Consider the following 18,472-nt stretch of genomic DNA (forward strand, 5'->3'; position numbering starts at 1 on the left):
ATGATTGGTAAGGGCCAATAGGTGGAATGTGGCCATGACACCGGGGTTACACCCCTACTCTTTACAAGTATGGGATTTTTAATGACCACAGAGAGTCAGGACCTCGGTTTTACGGTGCTCTTTGACAGTATAGTGTCCCCATCACTACTGGGGCGTTAGGACCCACACAGACTACAGGGTGAGCGTTCCCTGCTGGCCTTACTAACACCTCTTCCAGCAGCAACCTGGTTTTCCCAGGTCGTCTCCCATCCAGGTACTGACCAGGCTCAACCCTGCTTAGCTTCAGTGGGCAACCAGCCTTGGGCTACAGGGTGATATGGTTACTTGGCGGCTTAGTTGTAACACTGTGCTACAACTAACCCCGCAGTGTAAAAGATATTTTAAGCCTAGCTAACAGTTGCTAGGAGTTGCTGACATGTTTCAAAATTGTGTTTTAGCCAACAAGACAGTGATTAAGGTAATATAAAGTTAGATTTGGTGTCGTACACACCCAACTCAGAAACCGAAAAAAACATATGATGAAAAAATTGACTTGCATGGTGTCAAAACACTCTTTGTCCAGTATCTTCATGAAATCTTATCAAAACTTTCCACAAATCAGCGGGAGACCGTCTTCTGGCAGCAAGAGAAAATAAGCGGAAACACAACCTGCTTGACCCTGACTAATGCTGCGTTCCAGGCAGGTTTTTGAGCAAACCACGACTCACGACTTTGTAGCATTCCAGGCCAGTCACGCCAAACTACCTGAGCGCAAGGAATTGTGGTAGCTAGATGTAAACAAACCAGCATGGCGGACCTTACTGGGCTTATGCGCATTTGTAATAATTTCTGTCGCCAAAGGTGCTTACTCATTGTTTATTTGAGGGAAATGGAGGAGGAAAAACGGCGCATAAGGCAAGATAAGCTGTTATACCTTTTATTTTACTTTATTTGTATATTTGGAAATGTATTTGGTATTAATTTATCCTTGCACTCAATGGACTGAAAACTAGTTAACGCTAGAATAGCTGCTAACATTTGCGGATAAATAACGTTAGAGCAATACCTTATTTTAATAAACGATTTGGCCCTTCTCGAACGTTAGAGAAACCTTACATCTGACGGCACTTGACCACCAGTTTATGAGCATGACCCAGCAATGTGAATGTGAGAACTAGAAGTTTTTTCTGCTTCAACTGTTCTCTCTGTTAGTCTCTCTCTCTCTCTCTCTCTCTCTCTCTCTCTCTCTCTCACACACACACACTCACACACACACACACAAGCATACACAATCACTCACCAATATCCTACACACAGTTCAGTGAAGACCAATAATTCAATATCCTACAGTGAAATGAATGGCCTAGCTCCTAAAGGATAATCCCATTATTAAGATTTTGTTATTCATTCATTAAGCCTGTTTTAACTTAATTTTCAGAAATGCTATTGCTCAATTTTTCCTGACACAGACAACGATTTTGAAGACTGGCATAGAATGGGAGCTTCTGTTCCATATGGATGAGCAGACATTTTACGGCCATCTCCGGGTCACCCATTCGCAGTTTGTCTACCTCATTGAGGTCCTGAGACAGCATGGTCTGAAAGGGGACCAGCATGATGGAGGTGTTAAGATTCCTCTCAAGCAAAAGGTAGGCCTATGCCCTGATTAAAGACTGGTTGTTTGAAAATGCTGCCATTAGCCTTACCACAATTATATACATTTCTCCCTTTGTGATAATTTGTTGAGTGTCTGGGATAAATTCTCTGTTTACAGGTTGCACTCTTTCTCTGGTACATGGCAAACCAGAATAGCTTTCGAGAAATCTCAGACAAGTTCAATTTGTCCCAATCATCTGCACACAGGTAGAAAGTTTAGGTGTTACATTGCTGCTAGAAAACCGATTAACAGACTGATGCTAGAATTGAAGAATAGACAGTTTGAAATATCCTGATTGATAATGAATTGTGTTATGCTCATAAAAACTCATATTTTCAGTGCTATTCTAATCTGTTGTATCCTATTTTACAGATGTGTGATTGAAGTGCTGAGAACCTTTTGCACTATGGTTCCAACTTTTGTCAGCTGGTTCACCGAGTGTGAAAAGATGTTAACCTCTGCTGCCTTCAGGACGATGTGTGGCATTGACTGCATCATAGGTACATTATGATAGCTTTTACTCATCCCCAGGGGATAGGGACATTTTAAGTTTTTACAACTGCAAGGTATACACAGCAGACATGGCATTGTACAGGGTAACAAAACTACAAACATGTCATTACAGTGCACACAGTTACAGATATGCTCAGACACACTATAGGGCACACATAGCAGCACTCGAAGAGGGTAGTGCAAATGTGCATCAAAATCATAACTTCTACCGCGTTCATCAACTCGCACTGTCCCTTCCAAATTAATAAAGATATTTAAGATTTAAAAACTGAGAGCATTAATATAAAGAGCATACAATATACACTGTATTATAGGATCAGTCAATAAAAAATTGCCACTAGTCAAATTGTATATCTGTCATAAACTGTGCATTGTTATTGTGTATTGCAGGTGCCATAGATGGATGCCACATAAAAATACAGCGGCCACCTGTCAGAGGAGGGGGACTACCTGAATAGAAAAGGCTACTATTCTGTAGTCCTCCAGGGTATTGTGGATGGAAAAGGGAGGTTTCGGGACATCTTTGTAGGAGCACCAGGTAATTGTATATTGAATCCTGTAACTGTCATGCACCAATATAGATATGCACAGCATACACAGCAATAAACCACTTCTGATATTCAGGCAGGGTACATGACTCCAGGATCCTCAGGAAATCCACCTTCTTCGCGAGATGGGCAGAAAAAATGGGGAGGTGAGTATTTTGTAGCATCTTGGAGAAGACTGATGCTATGTGTATACAAGTATGTCATTTTCAGTATCTGTATAGGCTGGATGAGAACATTTAGCTTAAAACCCACAATTGCATTGGTCTGTCCTCCTCCTCTTCTACCAATGTCAGTCTTCTAGAATAAACAAATTATTTTGTTATACAAGTATGTAATTTGCATTACCCCCTGTATAGGCTCTGTGCACAGCTGCAGTCTTGACAGAAAGGTCCTAATTACTCCTGAAATTGGTGTATCAGTTTGCCCACCTTTCTATCAAAACTGCTCACAATACAGCCAGAAGCCCACTTTCTTCAAATGTTCTAGCTGCTCTGAAAAAATTTACATTTCTCACCCTAGGAATCTGACTTCTTATCTTAAGGTACATGCTACTCTGCGACAGTGCCTACATTAGTCGCGAATACCCGTTCATTATCACACCAAAGCGGGACAATGGTGCCCTGACCACCCAGGACCAGCAGAGGAACACACAGATCTGCAAAGTGTTGTGGTGGAACAAGCTTTTGGCAGGTAAGTAACTGCCCATAGGGCAGAGCCTATCTCCTGTTTCCTGGTGTGTGAGCTGACTTTGTGTACTGTAATCTTTTGGCAGGGTCAAATGCAAGTGGAGGAGAATGAGAGATCTGCAAAACACCAGGCTGGATATGCTGGTCATGCTGATCATGTCAGCCTGCATGCTCCACAACCTCTGCACCGGACCTACAGACATGTGCAAAGACCATCCCACTGGGTGCCCTCGTCATGAGGATGAGAACATTTAAAGAGTTACTTTTTTGCAAGTTGTCTTTTGCTGCACATTCAAGGCAATTGTTCTTCGAATTAAATATTTATTTGTTGTACCAGGTTGATAACTTCAGTTGGTTTATTTCACTATTTTGTTCTTCTTGATGTGTTTTTGTACTTGATGTTATTTACATTTCTCAAATTGTACCTACTGAATACAGTGTATACAGTGTTGCAGTAGTGTGTCTCTGTTAATTGTTCTGGCAGCAATGGATTCAAGAGTAATCACTGTACTAGCAGCGATGTTGTAATGTCTACTTGACCATCACATGGATGATGCCTGGGGCTGTTAAGGCACATGGACATATAGGTATTATTATGGGGCATTGTGCATTTATCAAACAGCAAAATAGACAATAACTGCAAATATATGAAGAAAAAACTATATTTATTAATGACAACAATTTAAAATGTTTAAAACACAAGTGGAACAATGCTCCAAAAATATAATCGAATGAACAGAATACATTAACACTACAATAGCCTTTTGTGAGAAAGAGAGGGGAGAGGAGGGGTGTGTAAAGGAAGAATGCTTATGTGAGGATGTGTGAAGTAATTGAGGGCCTTCTAGGCAATCAGAACAGCCACAGAAGAGACAAACGGGATTTGCTTCTATTGCTTACTGAGATACTCTCTCATTAAATTCTCAAATGAGATCCGCTGAGCTCTCATTTCCTCAAGTATTTCATCATGTCTCCTCTGGCTAGCTTGTTCTGAGTCCTGGATAACATCTACAAGTTGGTTTGCTGGTGCCCTAGTCCTCCTCAGTCTACGTGTGTTTGGTGTCCGTGTACCCCCTGCTCTGCTGGTACCTGCACAATTCTCTGGAGAAACATCACATGCGCTTGATTGCTGTCCCTGTTCCCCCCCTGCACCCAGCACCTCCGGCCTACAGACATTTATGCCGCGTTCCAGGCAACCTGTAACCTGTGTTTTTCCAACTCGTAACTGGGAGTACATCGATCTAGTACGAGTTCACGGGTGGGAAGTCACGGGTTTGACTGCCGTTCCAGTGCACTTTCACAGGTATAAGGTTGGAAAAACACGGGTTACAGGTTGCCTGGAACGCGGCATTAGGCCCCCCTCATTATCTCCCACTACTGGGAATTCAATGTCATGCTGCCCTCCTAAAAGTGAATCCATCTGATCAAAAAACTTGAACCGAACTACCCCCCTCCCTGTGCTATTATTATTGTCCTTGACACCTTTGTAGCCATCGACAAGGGTCTGCCATTTGCGGGCCACTTTGGCTGGAGAGAAAACTCCAAATTTGGCAGTCAGCCTACCGGCCATTTCCTCCCACAACTTTTTTTTCGCCCTCTTTCCCCTCTTGATTCTGATGTTGAGCTCCTACAGGCTCTGAGGGAGCTCATTGCCATCAGACTCCAGGTTTTCCCTGTGAGAGGAAAATCATTGAAACAATGAGAATGTCTGACTCGATTAAATCATTTTTTATCATTTAGTTAATTAGTTCAGCCACCAAAAAATTAACACTATGCCTTTCAGATGGAAACTTCTCTTACATTATGGATGCATGTTTATATATATATATATATATATATAAACATGCATCCATAATGTAAGAGAAGTTTCCTATATATAACTATATATATATATAGTTCGATAGTTCCTGTCATACCACAGCATGAGACTGTTTTTTTCCAGAAAAGTAAATCCATAATTTGTTCTTATGAAAACTGACTAACAAGTCTGTATCTTTCATTTGATTATGATGCAGTGGAATCCTCTTATAGTGAGCACATCCATACAGGTGAAATTGATCAGATAAGCATAATTCAAGCATGTGTATAGAAATGATTCTGACATAAGATCACTACACATGGATGATCACAACAAGCTGGTTCCACTGCATGAACTTATCTTATCTATTACGTGCCTCATCAGCTCGATGAGAAACCGGGTGCTCTCCACAGTGAATACGGTCTCCTGCCCTGACTGTGATAGACTGCCGGGGCCTGGGTCTGACTGGGATCCAGTACTGCTGGGGCCTGACTGGGACTCGCCTGACTCTCCCTCCACACACAAGCTTTGTGACTCCAAAAATGGCTGGCTGCCATTGTTCGCTCCTTAATCAAGAATGAAATTTATTTGTCTATGTCAAGAACAGCATGCAATTGGATATAACGGCACAGCTTTTAACTATAACTGGCAACAATATGCTGACAATACAATACAATGGGATCTTCTTAGCGATTATGTCCACCCGATTTTGTGCCTTTTTAATATAAATGGATGACTACTATAGCCAAATTTAAGTATGTATATAGGAATGATTCTTTCCCAAGCTTTTGGATCACTATAAACAGAGGATCACTTTTAACTGTGAACACTTTAAGCAGTTACCATTGTGATTTCAAGTCCTTGACAAAACATACCAGGTGGAAGTTGTAGAAGTACCCTTACAGTATGGCCTTCATCCAAAAAGTATAACCCCTGGGGGGACTGGTGTAGGGGAGTCAAGAGGGGTTGGGTTCTGTCCACATCGAGAAATCCCCGCATCTCCTCATCTAGATACACTGTGTTCGAATGGAAGCTGATTTCGGTACAGCAGATGTACATGGATTGTACTTTTGATGATAAAAGCATGAGATCAAGCTAGCTAAACATTGTATGCCAATTTCGCTATGCTGAGAAATTGTACGTTAAATTATTTTTTTTTTTTCATAAGCATAATCAATGCTGTCAAGTTCAGGTTTACATCACCTTAACATTTCCATGCGGCAATACGCTTTCACGACATACTTATTGTTTCAGACACATAACATTGTAATACATAATCATGTGTGTATTATTATCATTATTATTATATTATTATAAATTTGACTGCAATGTTATATTGTCCTAAAGTGTATTCTCACCGTATACCGCCTGCAGAAACACTGCATCCGTAGGGGCTGCCATTGTTGTTTTGTATGGTTTCGCGGGCTATGTGACGTCAGAGCTCGTAACTGGGAGTACATCGATCTAGTACGAGTTCACGGGTGGGAAGTCACGGGTTTGACTGCCGTTCCAGTGCACTTTCACGGGTATAAGGTTGGAAAAACACGGGTTACAGGTTGCCTGGAACGCACCATAACTATGTAAAAGGTCCGTGTTACATTTAACCCTGCGTTAGGTTGTGCCCTGCGCTCCCCTACAGTTGTCTTGTTTGTTCACAGTTTGAACGTTCTTGTTTCTATTTGTTTAATTTCAAGATCTGAGGTGAATTATCCATTGTTGCTACAAAGCTGGCCCAGAGCTTTTGTCTGGCTCACCTCTGGGCCTCATCCTTGCTTCAATTCTGGCCCAGTTCTGGCTGGGTCCCGGCTCAAAACTGGCCCAACACACTGAAAACAAACACAAACAATTTCCTCTGGCAAAGATGTGGCCCACACCCTGTAAAATAACTCTAATTTATAGTCTGGGCCAGGCGCTGTAAGACAGATCTGGCTGAGAGCCGGCTGGGTCCCCGGGCCAGATGTGGAACAGAAACAGGCAGTGAAACACAAATTCAACCATTGAAAAAGATTAAGGATTTTTATTATAAAATTAACAAATACACTTTAATATAAACATGTATTAACAATGAACACTATGATATTAACATCTATTAACAACACACTTTTTAAACAACAAAATAACAAGTAAATTATAATTACTGTATATGATTAAAAGAAAAAACATCATTCTCTTTCACACACATAAACTATCTTTCACTCTCTTTAACACTAAATAATTTCCTTTTGCAAATGTCGTCACCTTTAAATATATAGCACAGTAAAAACTGTTTCAAAGCAGCTTTACAGGGTTAAACAGGAAAATGATCAATGATGCAAACAAAGTTTAATTTGGCTATAAAGTTGCTCTAAAAATAAAATAGTGTCATTGTTGAATTCAATTCAGTGTTGATTCAGCTCTGTTCAATAACTGTATAAAGTATATCAATTATAAAAATAGTTCATTTCAACTATTACAGTTTTTTTCAGTCGCTAACAAGCGTTTGTCCAACCAGTGTTCACATTTTCAAAACTCTAAACACAATTAGCACAGCATCAGTCTTTTGTGGCCATACCATTCACATATTTCTTGTATTTTTCACACAATATGCAGTCAGTGAACACATTTCCATAATGCTTAAATTTTCTTAACAGACAAGCTATACCTCCCAACAAAATTATGGATTGTTTTTGTAGTATTTACAAATGTTAACACACAACATCCCACAACAGCAAAAACAATATTCCAAACCTTAGATACAGTATGGACTGCATTTATTTACCATTTACATGAAACTTTTACCATTTTTGTAAATTTCATGATTTTAGCAAAATGTGATTTTGATTGCTAGCAAAATGTGTTGCTTTTGAACAATGTCATGAAGAAACAAGCTTTTCGAGTCCATATGCATCTTCCTGTAATGATGCTGAAAATCCAGCTTTTCATCACAGGAATACTGTAAATTACATTTTACACATGACATACATATTTTTAAAAAGAAATCAGTTATTTCAAATTGTACTAATATTTTACAATATGAAAGTTTTTTTAAAAAAAAAACTCTGCTTCTGCAATGATATCAGTTCAAAAACAATATATCAGTGAGAGAGTCAAGGAGCTACAATGACAATATGTCCAGATATAGTGTACTGTATATTCAATTCAATGTCCAGTTCTATAAGCTTTGCACTTTGCAAGTAGGTAACCTACACAGTAATATGTTACAGTACAGTATAGTATACAGTGATGATATGATTTACATAAACTTTGTTTTGAGAGTTATGGAATTGGAGGCCAACCAGGCCCCTCATGAATTCATATACATAGATGAGGCAGGATTCAATCTGGCCAAAAGGCGTCGACCTGGACAAAATGTAATGTTTTTGCTGTTGTTTTTTTGTTCAGAATGCTCTTGTGTGTTTCATGGATATTTTTCTACTGTACCTCCTGTAGTAAACAGTAAAGGAATAAAAACTGATTTGGTTTTTACTGGAATGTTTATGAATGTGAACAGTACTGTACATGTGGACATACAGTTCCCAACCAAGAAATTTAGTGTAAAACGGTGGATTGCATGTTTTGCATGCAGATACCTGTAAAACTGAAACATAAAAGTCTATGCAGCTTTAGTAATGTCAACAATAGCCAGTATTTTGAAACCTGGTGTACTTTGATTGACTGCATGTACCTTGTGAAGTGAAAACAAGTGTTATTCTTTGACAGAATAATTTCATTTTGAGTCAGATTTCCAGTGTTTTGGTAAAGTTAGTGTGTGCACAGAGAAACATGTGTTCTGTTTTGAAATGAAGAGTTAGTGTATATTTAACAAAATGTGTTTTTGAGAAGACAATTAACCATTTGGCCAATTGTGTTTTGTAGGTGTGAGTCTGTGTTAAGAGTTTAGAAAAATTATCTGAAGTATGGGTAAGCGCTTGTTAGCGATTGAAAAAAACTGTAAGCAGTTCTTCAGGAAACAGTGATGTCATTGTCAGCTCAGTTCAGTTCTCATATAATAGTGTCAATGCAGGCAGATCAATAATATTAAGATGAATAAGTGTCCCCAACTAAGCAAGCCAGAGTGTGGCAAGTGGCAAGAACCCAAACTCCATCAGGTGACAGAATGGAGAGAAAAAAAAAAAAAAAAAGGCTCAGTCGGGGGGCCAGTTCTCCTCTGGCCAAACAATGAACATGGTGTGGTTAGTATTCCAGGCTGCTTCACAAGTCAGATTGTGGATTGATATCATTCAGAGTATTTCATTCAGCTCCTTCTGTTTGAAGATTGGAAAAAATTACATGAAGGTAAAAGAGTTGCAAAACTCAAGAGCATGTAGATGTGAATTTGAGAACTTGTACAATAAATATTTGTACTTGTACACTAAAATTTACACTCACAGCTCCAATGTGAAAACTTGTTGAATGTTGAGATTTGCAACGTCACAAACCTGTATTCTGAATTTGAAGCTGCAGACAAGTAGTCGCAAATGTGTAAAATGTCATTCACAAAAATACGACAGACACAAACTTGTATTCTTTCATTCACATTCGCAGCACAACCTCAATTAGACATTTGCAACTTCTCAAATCTTCTATTGCAATTTCAAATCTTCACGCATTGACTTTTGCAACTATTTTCGAGATATGTTAGATGTTTAGGAAACTCAGAAGTGAAGACCAGGAGACTTGGTTGTATCTTCAGCAGGATTCTTTATTGAGAACACAAGCTGTCGTAGCTGCAGTCATCAAGTCTGACTAGGGCAGTGTACATTGTAGTTTATATACATTTAGAGGGCAGTGCTTAGAAATGGAGACAAAGCTCCTGGGTGACAACCTTAAATAAAGCATGCAAATGAAGTATACAGCTATAGGAACCTGCCCTAGACTCTAGAGTGTTACCAATCCTAATCCAATCAGCATAACTATACAAAGACTGGGACAGGGGCTCCAAGAGCTATTAAAGACAAAGTGTGAGAGTCTCAGTAATCTGACTCATTTAATACAATAGAGAGAACAGGACTGGCAGGAATCTCTTGCTGGAAACTTTGATTAACAGCTGATATCATCATCATCATAACCTTAACCCTCTGGGGTCTAAGGTGTTTTTGGGGTCCTTGAGATGTTCTGACATGCCCTGACATTTGTGCTTTTTTCAGTTGCTTATAAACATATAAAGGTATAATTACACTCTATTTAGCACAAACAGGGCTACCATAATATGTGAGCAACATGTATGTACATGTTTGTATTTTTGAGAAAATAATGTTTATGCATGGTTATTGAAAAAACTAAAAATTAAAGTTTCTGAAATAAGGCCACAAAACACATACTAAATATGTGTCCACAAGACTTCTGAATAATGCATTTTGTCGCCTAGAGTTTTTTCTTCAAAATGATGTGAAAATCATCCTGCCTAATCATTCACTTAAAACAATACATTGATTTAAATTTTGTAAGACACTTTTTGTTTGGAAAGGCAATATGTGAGTGGGCGTGATTCACACCTGAGAAGACAACGACCCGCATAATGAGGCTGCATACATAATGAGCCTTTCATTCAGATGTGTGACTGAGCCACAAGAAAGAATGCAAGGACAATATATATATATATATATATATATATATATATATATATATATATATATATATATATATATATATAGCCTATAATTTGTTCACAGTTGGAAACACAGTTGTTGTTGTTTTTCCACAAATTGTGCTTGCAAATTGTATAATATCCAAGGTAAACATTTCTAGTAATTGTGCAGTTAATTGTTCTCATACTGTATTTTCAAATTTGGAATATATTCTCTACCCAAATGTGTCACTAATAAAACACAATAAAAATTATTTAAAGAGAAGGCTTATATTGACCTTTTAAGAATTTGTTTACATCTATCCTTGTATATATATATTGTATATATATATATATATATATATATATATATATATATATATGTTTTGCTATTTTATTAAAAAGGTTATACAATTACAACAACAATTAAAATTCTAACAATATTTCCAGTGTAATCTTTCTTTGTAAAAACTAAAGTATACATTTTATCATACGTATTTCAAAGTTAAGGATTCATTAGTTTGAATATACATTGGAACAAACACTATAATAACATCTTAGTTGATTACTTTATTTTTGACAAAACATAGTATATATATTTAACATATGAGCAGAAATTGGCAACATTATAAGCTTATTTGATGTGGCAGTATTTAACAGTAAAAACGTTATAATCTATCCGATTTTTGTAGTCGATTTTTACTCATCTCAGTATAGCAATAGAGTTTGGTAAAAGCTAATCATTCATTCACACACAAAAATGCGATTCATTTTTAAACAGTATTTGTGCCAGCTGTAGTAGCTACACAACAGCGTGCATCTGTGCGTTCATTCATTCACACACAGAAACGCGATTCATATTTAAACAGTCTTTTTGCGTGTACAGACACTATTGCGATTAGAACAAAGCAAATATAGAACTGACCTATTCCTCAGCCGGATCCGTTGCTCCTCGAAATGAAACTTCCAGCACTTCTGAGGTAAATTTTCCAGGATTATTATTAAGATAGTATTATTCCTCACAGCGTCGTAAAGTACATGACTCTGAAAGTGAACTCGCGGTGTGTGTTATCCAGCTGATGTGGGCGTTTCACAGGTTTGCATGGATCGCCTCAGATCATTTGCATTTGAATATGCCTGTGTGTCTGTATGCCTGACTGACTGAGTATTCGATGAGTTATTTTCGAGTTCATTTTCGGACGCGTTTCAGAATGGAATTCACTGACAGAGAGAAAGCAGAACTCGCATGTTTATTTTTCTTTATTTGGCAAAAAGCACATCACTTTGTTTTTATTGTGAGTATACACAAAAAAAATACACACTTAACAGGATCGATTGATGTATGAAACTTGTATGCAAGATCAAAGTCAACAGAGTATTTTGAGTCTCTTTTGCACTGATAAGAAAAAAAGCGAGCCCATCGCGCCGGCGCGATTGTCGACCCCAGGGGGTTTTAAATGTTAAATTCAAAGTGCTCTACCTTAGTTTTACCTGGCGCAATGCGGCACTTGGTGCGACGCTACTGTTTTTTGCTAGTTTGAGCCCGACACAGTTATCATTTTCACGTCCTGCGCCACGTTGTTTAAATAGCAAATGCATTTGCGTCCAACTGTGCCCTCAGGGGTGTGCTGGTCTGAAAACAAGGTGTGTTCAGGCGCATTGTTGGCGCATTGCTATTTTGAGCCAACTGAAATAGACTGCGACATTGATGATGTTTATGGGCTGATCACATCATTATCAAATACATCTTAAGAATGGAACTGTTTAAATGGAAGGTGGTCCTGACACAGATTTGAAAGAAAACTCCCAAAGCTACGTTAAGCAATTACATTTTCATTTATTTGGGGAAATTACACTGCCACGAAAAATCCGATCTTTTACTCACATCTGACACAGATCGGAATTTGTTGCACACATGTAAACACAAAAATCCGCACAAGATCTGATTTTTCCTCATCCAATCTGAGCCACTTCCAAATGTGCTTTTAAATCAGATACATATCCGATATCTGGACATCCGACCTACGTCTAAACACGCATATCCGATTCCCCTTTGAATTCCAAGCCACCACAAGGCGAGGACGACACGTTTATTCACAAAGATAGCTTTTTAATGTTTTAATGTTCAGCTTTTTAGAGGTGGGAACTTTATATTCATCTAAATATAATATTTATCTCTTTATATAAGAAAAGAAATTGCACAAACACAGAAACATTCAGGAGCTGGTTTTCAACCTCTGCCCATGACTTTTATAAATAAAACAGCTTCACTACTGAAAGCTACATTATATTTCTCAGCAATGAGGTAATAACTTCAATGTAGGCTAATTAAAACAACAAGCTTCACTATTAGGTTACTCTCTCTCTCTCTCTCTCTCTCTCTCTCTCTCTCTCTCTCTCTCTCTCTCTCTGGTTAAATCATTAAGACCATCAGAGACCCAGACGATGCCGTGGCGACGAGCGTTATAGGTAGATCCAGAGTACCTGAGGGCTGGGGTGATGCTGGTGTGGACAAGGACAGAAGTGAGGCCGATGGGAAGGAGGAACCTGCTTACGGATGGCCCGTAAGTCCATGGTGGAAGTAGTGTGACGACTGACCAAGAGGGAGCCGGTGGAACGTGCGAGTAGACAAGTCCCCATTAAAGTCTATAAGTATACAGACATAAAGTCAGTCTTCTATCTCACTCTCTCGGCCGCAGGTGTCGGGGGCTCACTCCCCAGGTCAGATCCACACTGGGGCTTCACTTCTGGGGCGATGGTAAACTCTGTCCGCTTGTTCTCTGGCTCTAATAATAATAGCTAAAATATCAAAATCAACTGCAGGCGGTAGATCATTTTCCTATTTAGAACCTAAACTTTGGAATAGTCTTCCTAGCATTGTTCGAGACTCTGTCAGTTTAATTCTAGACTAAATACACATCTCTTTAACCTGGCATACACATAGAACATTATCAATTTCTATTATTCAAATCAGTTATGATTGTTAGGCTGCATAAACTAGGTCAGCCGAAAATGGGAACACTTCCTATAACACCTGATGTACTCGTTACATCATAAGAAGAATGGCATCTACGCTAATATTAGTCTCTCTGTTTATCCCGAAGTTTACTGTAGTCAGCTGGGCCGTATCCAGATCAGATGGTGGACCTGGATGTTGATGCCGTTGAAATTCTGCAGCAGAGCGAAGACATCTCAGATCATTATCTAGTCTCGTGTAAACTTCATTTAGCCAAGGCTGCAAAGCCGACTCCGTGTTACAAATATATTAGACCTATCACTTCTGCCACTAAAGATTGCTTTATTAACAATCTTCCGGATCAGTTTCATCATCTCAGCATCCCAGATAGCTTAGAAGAACTCGATATTGCGACAGAAACTTTTAACTCTCTCTTTTCCAGCACTTTAGACACAGTTGCTCCGTTGCGCTTAAAGAAGATTAAAGAAAATAGTCCAACGCCGTGGTACAACGAGCACACTCAGGCCCTTAAGAGAGCAGCCAGAAAAATGGAGCGCAACTGGAAGAAAAAAAAAAATAGAGGTATTTCGCATTTCATGGAAAGAGAGCTCGATTGCAAACAAAGAGGCCTTAAAAGTTGCTAGATCTGCTTATTTTTCAACCCTATTAGAAGAAAATAAACAAAGCCCTAGGTATTTATTTGAAACAGTGGCTAAACTAATGAAAAATAAAGCTTCAAGCCCAGAAGTTTCCAAGCAGCACAGCAGTAATAACTTTATGAACTTCTTCACTTATAAGCGGTCTCCGGCAAGCACATATCTCAGCATCCGCCCGGAAACGTATCGATACTGGGAGGCTTGCCCCCTCTGAGGAGGGTCTCAGAGCATCGAACTGGTCGCTCGAAAAACACCAGAGGCCAGCCTCGAGAGGCTGGTTCCCTTAGTAGATTTTCTGGCTGCATGGAAGCTACTGCCAAATATATCTCAATGGGTCCTGCACACAATCACACAATCTCACCCACCCAGGTTTATGGAGGTCCTACCCACAGTGGTGGGCCCTGAGCAGGCTCTGGTTATGAAACAAGAGGTAAAAACTCTGTTGGCGAAAGAGGCCATAGAATGTGCATCTCCTCTACAGAGAAACCGGTTTCTACAACCGATATTTTATCGTTCCAAAAAAGGGTTGTGTCCCATTTTGGATTTGCGCCTTCTGAATCAGTTGGTCATGCAGCTTAAATTCAAAATGTTAACCTTATAGATCGTACCACAGATCAGATCCGAGGACTGGTTTGTTACGATAAATCTCAAGGACGCATACCAGGTATCCATCCTTCCACAACACAAGAAGTTCCTGAGGTTTGCTTTTGGGGGCAAAGCTACCAGTATCGGGTTCTTCCATTCAGTCTAGCTTTATCAGCCTGCACTTTCACCAAATGTGTGAATGCAGCACTAGCACCACTGCATCTACAAGGCATACACATTGTGAACTACATCGACGATTGGTTGATTTTAGCAGTCACATCAGCTAGTGGTTCAGCATCAAGATGTCGTTCTCAAGCACATGGAAAGGTTGGAGTTGAGGTTGAACGTCAAAAAGAGTGTACTTTCTCCAGTACACAGAACCAATTTTCTAGGTGTTGTATGGGATTCGATCTCTATGCAAGTACGTCTCTCTCCTGCAAGCATCGAGTCAATTCTGTCAACAGTAAACCGGTTAAAGCTAGACCAGTCACTCACTGTCAAACAGTTTCAAAGGCTGTTGGGTCTTATGGCAGCAGTGTCCAATGTGATACCTTTTGGCCTAGTGGTACATGAGACCCCCCTACAGTGGTGGCTCAGGACCAGGTGTTTTTCCCCAATCCTTTTCGCACGATCAAGGTCATGCAATGATGCTTACATGCCTTGGTTATGTGTAAGAAACCCTGGTTCCTATCACAAGGAACCGTGCTGGGAGCTCTTTGTCATGCTAACGACTGATGCTTCCCTCAAGGGATGGGGTGCAATACTAGAGGGAGCTCGACTCAAGGTCTGTGGAGGGGACACCATTTTTACTGGCACATCAACTGTCTGGAAATTATGGTTGTTTTTCTTGCTCTCAAGAATTTCCTCTCAGACCTCAGGGGCAACCATGTGCTCGTCCTCTCAGACAACACATCGGTGGTCGCCTACATAAATCACCAGGGGGGTTTACTCTAGCGTCCACTCTGCAATCTAGTGCACCAAAACCTCCTGTGGTCTCAGGAAAAGCTGTTTTCACTCAGAGCAGCTTACATCCCTGGGAACCAGAACATAGGAGCAGACGTTCTGTCGAGACAGGGGCTGAGGCCTGGGGAATGGAGGCTCCACCCCGAGGTGGAGGAGCTGATAAAGAGGTTGTTAGGCCAGGCTCAAGTGGATCTGTTTGCATCTCGAGAGACGTCTCACTTTTCACTCTGGTTCTCCCTCACGCATCCAGCTCCTCTGGGGCTGGATATTATGGTTCAGACGTGGCCAAGACTACGTCTGTACGCTTTTCCCCTGATCGCTCTGCTCTCCGGGATTCTGGAGAGAGTTTGCCGGGACAAGATTCATCTCACCTTGATCACCGTGGGGTGGCTGGGCAGAGTGTGGTTCTCGGATCTAGTGTCTTTCCTCGATGGCTTTCCTTGGGAGATTCCGGTCAGGAGGGACCTTCTGTCCCAGGCAGGGGGCTCAATACTTCACCCCCACCCAGAACTGTGTAAGCTGTGGGCTTGGCCTCTGAGGGGGCCCAGCTCATAGATGCTGGTCTCTCAACTGAGATTGTTGAGACCATTCTTCACTCCAGAGCTCCCTCCACAAGGAAACTGTATGCTCTGAAATGGAGAGTGTTCACTTCTTGGTGCAGTGGTCGTCAGCTGGACCCAGTTAACTGCCCTGTTGGTACAGTGCTTGAGTTCCTGCAAGAGCAATTTGCTGCAGGGTTATTTCCGTCCACTTTAAAGGTGTACGTGGTGGCCATAGCTGTATAACACGTTCCTTTGGGTGGTATGTCTTTAGGGAGAGACCACTTGGTAACATGTTTCCTCCGTGGCACTTTGAGGCTGAGGCCTGCAGTACGCACTAGGGTAACAGCATGGGATTTGCCTGTGGTGCTCCAAGGCCTATCCCTGGCTCCATTTGAACCTATTGAGGGGGTTCCAGTCAAGTTTCTGACTTTCAAGATGTTGTTCCTCCTGGCTATCATTTCTCTTAAAAGGATAGGAGATTTACAAGCTTTGTCGGTTTCCCCTTTGTGCTTGGATTTTGCACCTAGCATGGTAAAGGCATTCCTTCATCCTAGACCGGGGTACATTCATAAAGTTCCCACTAATGTGGCCAGATCTATTGTTCTGCAGGCCTTCTGTCCTCCTCCATTCCAGGATCCCGACCAGGAAAGAAATAATCTGCTTTGTCCAGTTAAGGCATTGGATGCCTACGTCCACAGAGCTGCCCGGTGGTGTAGATCAGAACAACTGTTTGTGAGTTGCAGAAAATGAGCAAATGGATCGTCGAGGCTATCTCTCTTGTTTACGAATCAGCCGGACTACCTACCCCTTTGGCAGTACGGGCCCATTCAACTAGGAGTATGGCTGCCCTCTAAGGCTCTAGTGTCAGGAGTTTCACTTCAAGATGTTTGTGATGCGGCAGCCTGGTCTGATGATGCACAGCGATCCCGCTGCGTCGATTCGTTCCCTCTTCAGGGAACCGAATTTGCAGTCGTAACCGAGGCGTTTTTTCATACTGTAAATGTATCAAATTATGATTATAGAGTGAGAGCAAAAAGATAAAAACAAAAAAGTTCTTGGTTAGACTTAGAGCAACTTTTACTACTGACAGGGCCGGCCCTGACCAATATGCTGCCCTAGGCAAGATTTTACCTGGCGCCCCATGCATCACAGCCCATTTCACCCTGTCATTGTGTTCATGATTTAGCATATATATATATATATATATATATATATACACACACACACACACACACACACACACACACACACACACACACATTACAGCAGAACTGTTTCCGACACTATGATAAATCATCATATTAGAATGATTTCTAAAGGATCATGTGATAGACCGGATGTCACATGTGACACTGAAGAATGGAGTAATGATGCTGAAAATTCAGCTTTGCATCACAGAAATAAATGATAATTTAAAGTATAATAAATTGAAAACAAATTATTTTAAATTGTAATAATATATCACAATATTACATTTTTTTCTGTATTTTTGATCAAATAAATGCAGGTTTGATGAGCAGAAGAAACTTCTTTCAAAAACATAAAAAATAGTAATGTTTCCAAACTTTTGGCCTGTACTGTATCCCCCCAAAACTGCACAACTGTAGAGTAAAACATTAATAAAAAAGTGATAATAAAAAAAGCGTCTTAAAACTGACATGATTGTTACAAAATCACTGGGGACTCAGAACTCAGAACAACTGCTAACATTAAAGGGACACTTCACCCATTTGCATTAAGCTTTGCATTGTTAGAAACCCAGTCATACTATTGAATGGTCGTGCAACACTCTCTCATTTTCCCCTGAGACGGGAGAAATCTGTTATTTACCTCTTACACTTCCTCCTACAATGACGCAAAAATCGTCATTTTGCGTCATTGTAGGAGGAAGTGTAAAAGGGGGGGATTTCTGTTAAGACTACAGACACTAGTTTCTCATCTTTCCCAGGGTGGGGCGCGCTCATGCTACAGACCTATTACAGATCAGTGGGTGGGACTTTACTCTCTGAAACTGAAAGCAATATCCTCCATCTTGTTTGAAGCT

This window comes from Squalius cephalus (assembly GCF_949319135.1).
Source record: "Squalius cephalus genome assembly, chromosome: 22".
NCBI lineage: Eukaryota > Metazoa > Chordata > Actinopteri > Cypriniformes > Leuciscidae > Squalius > Squalius cephalus.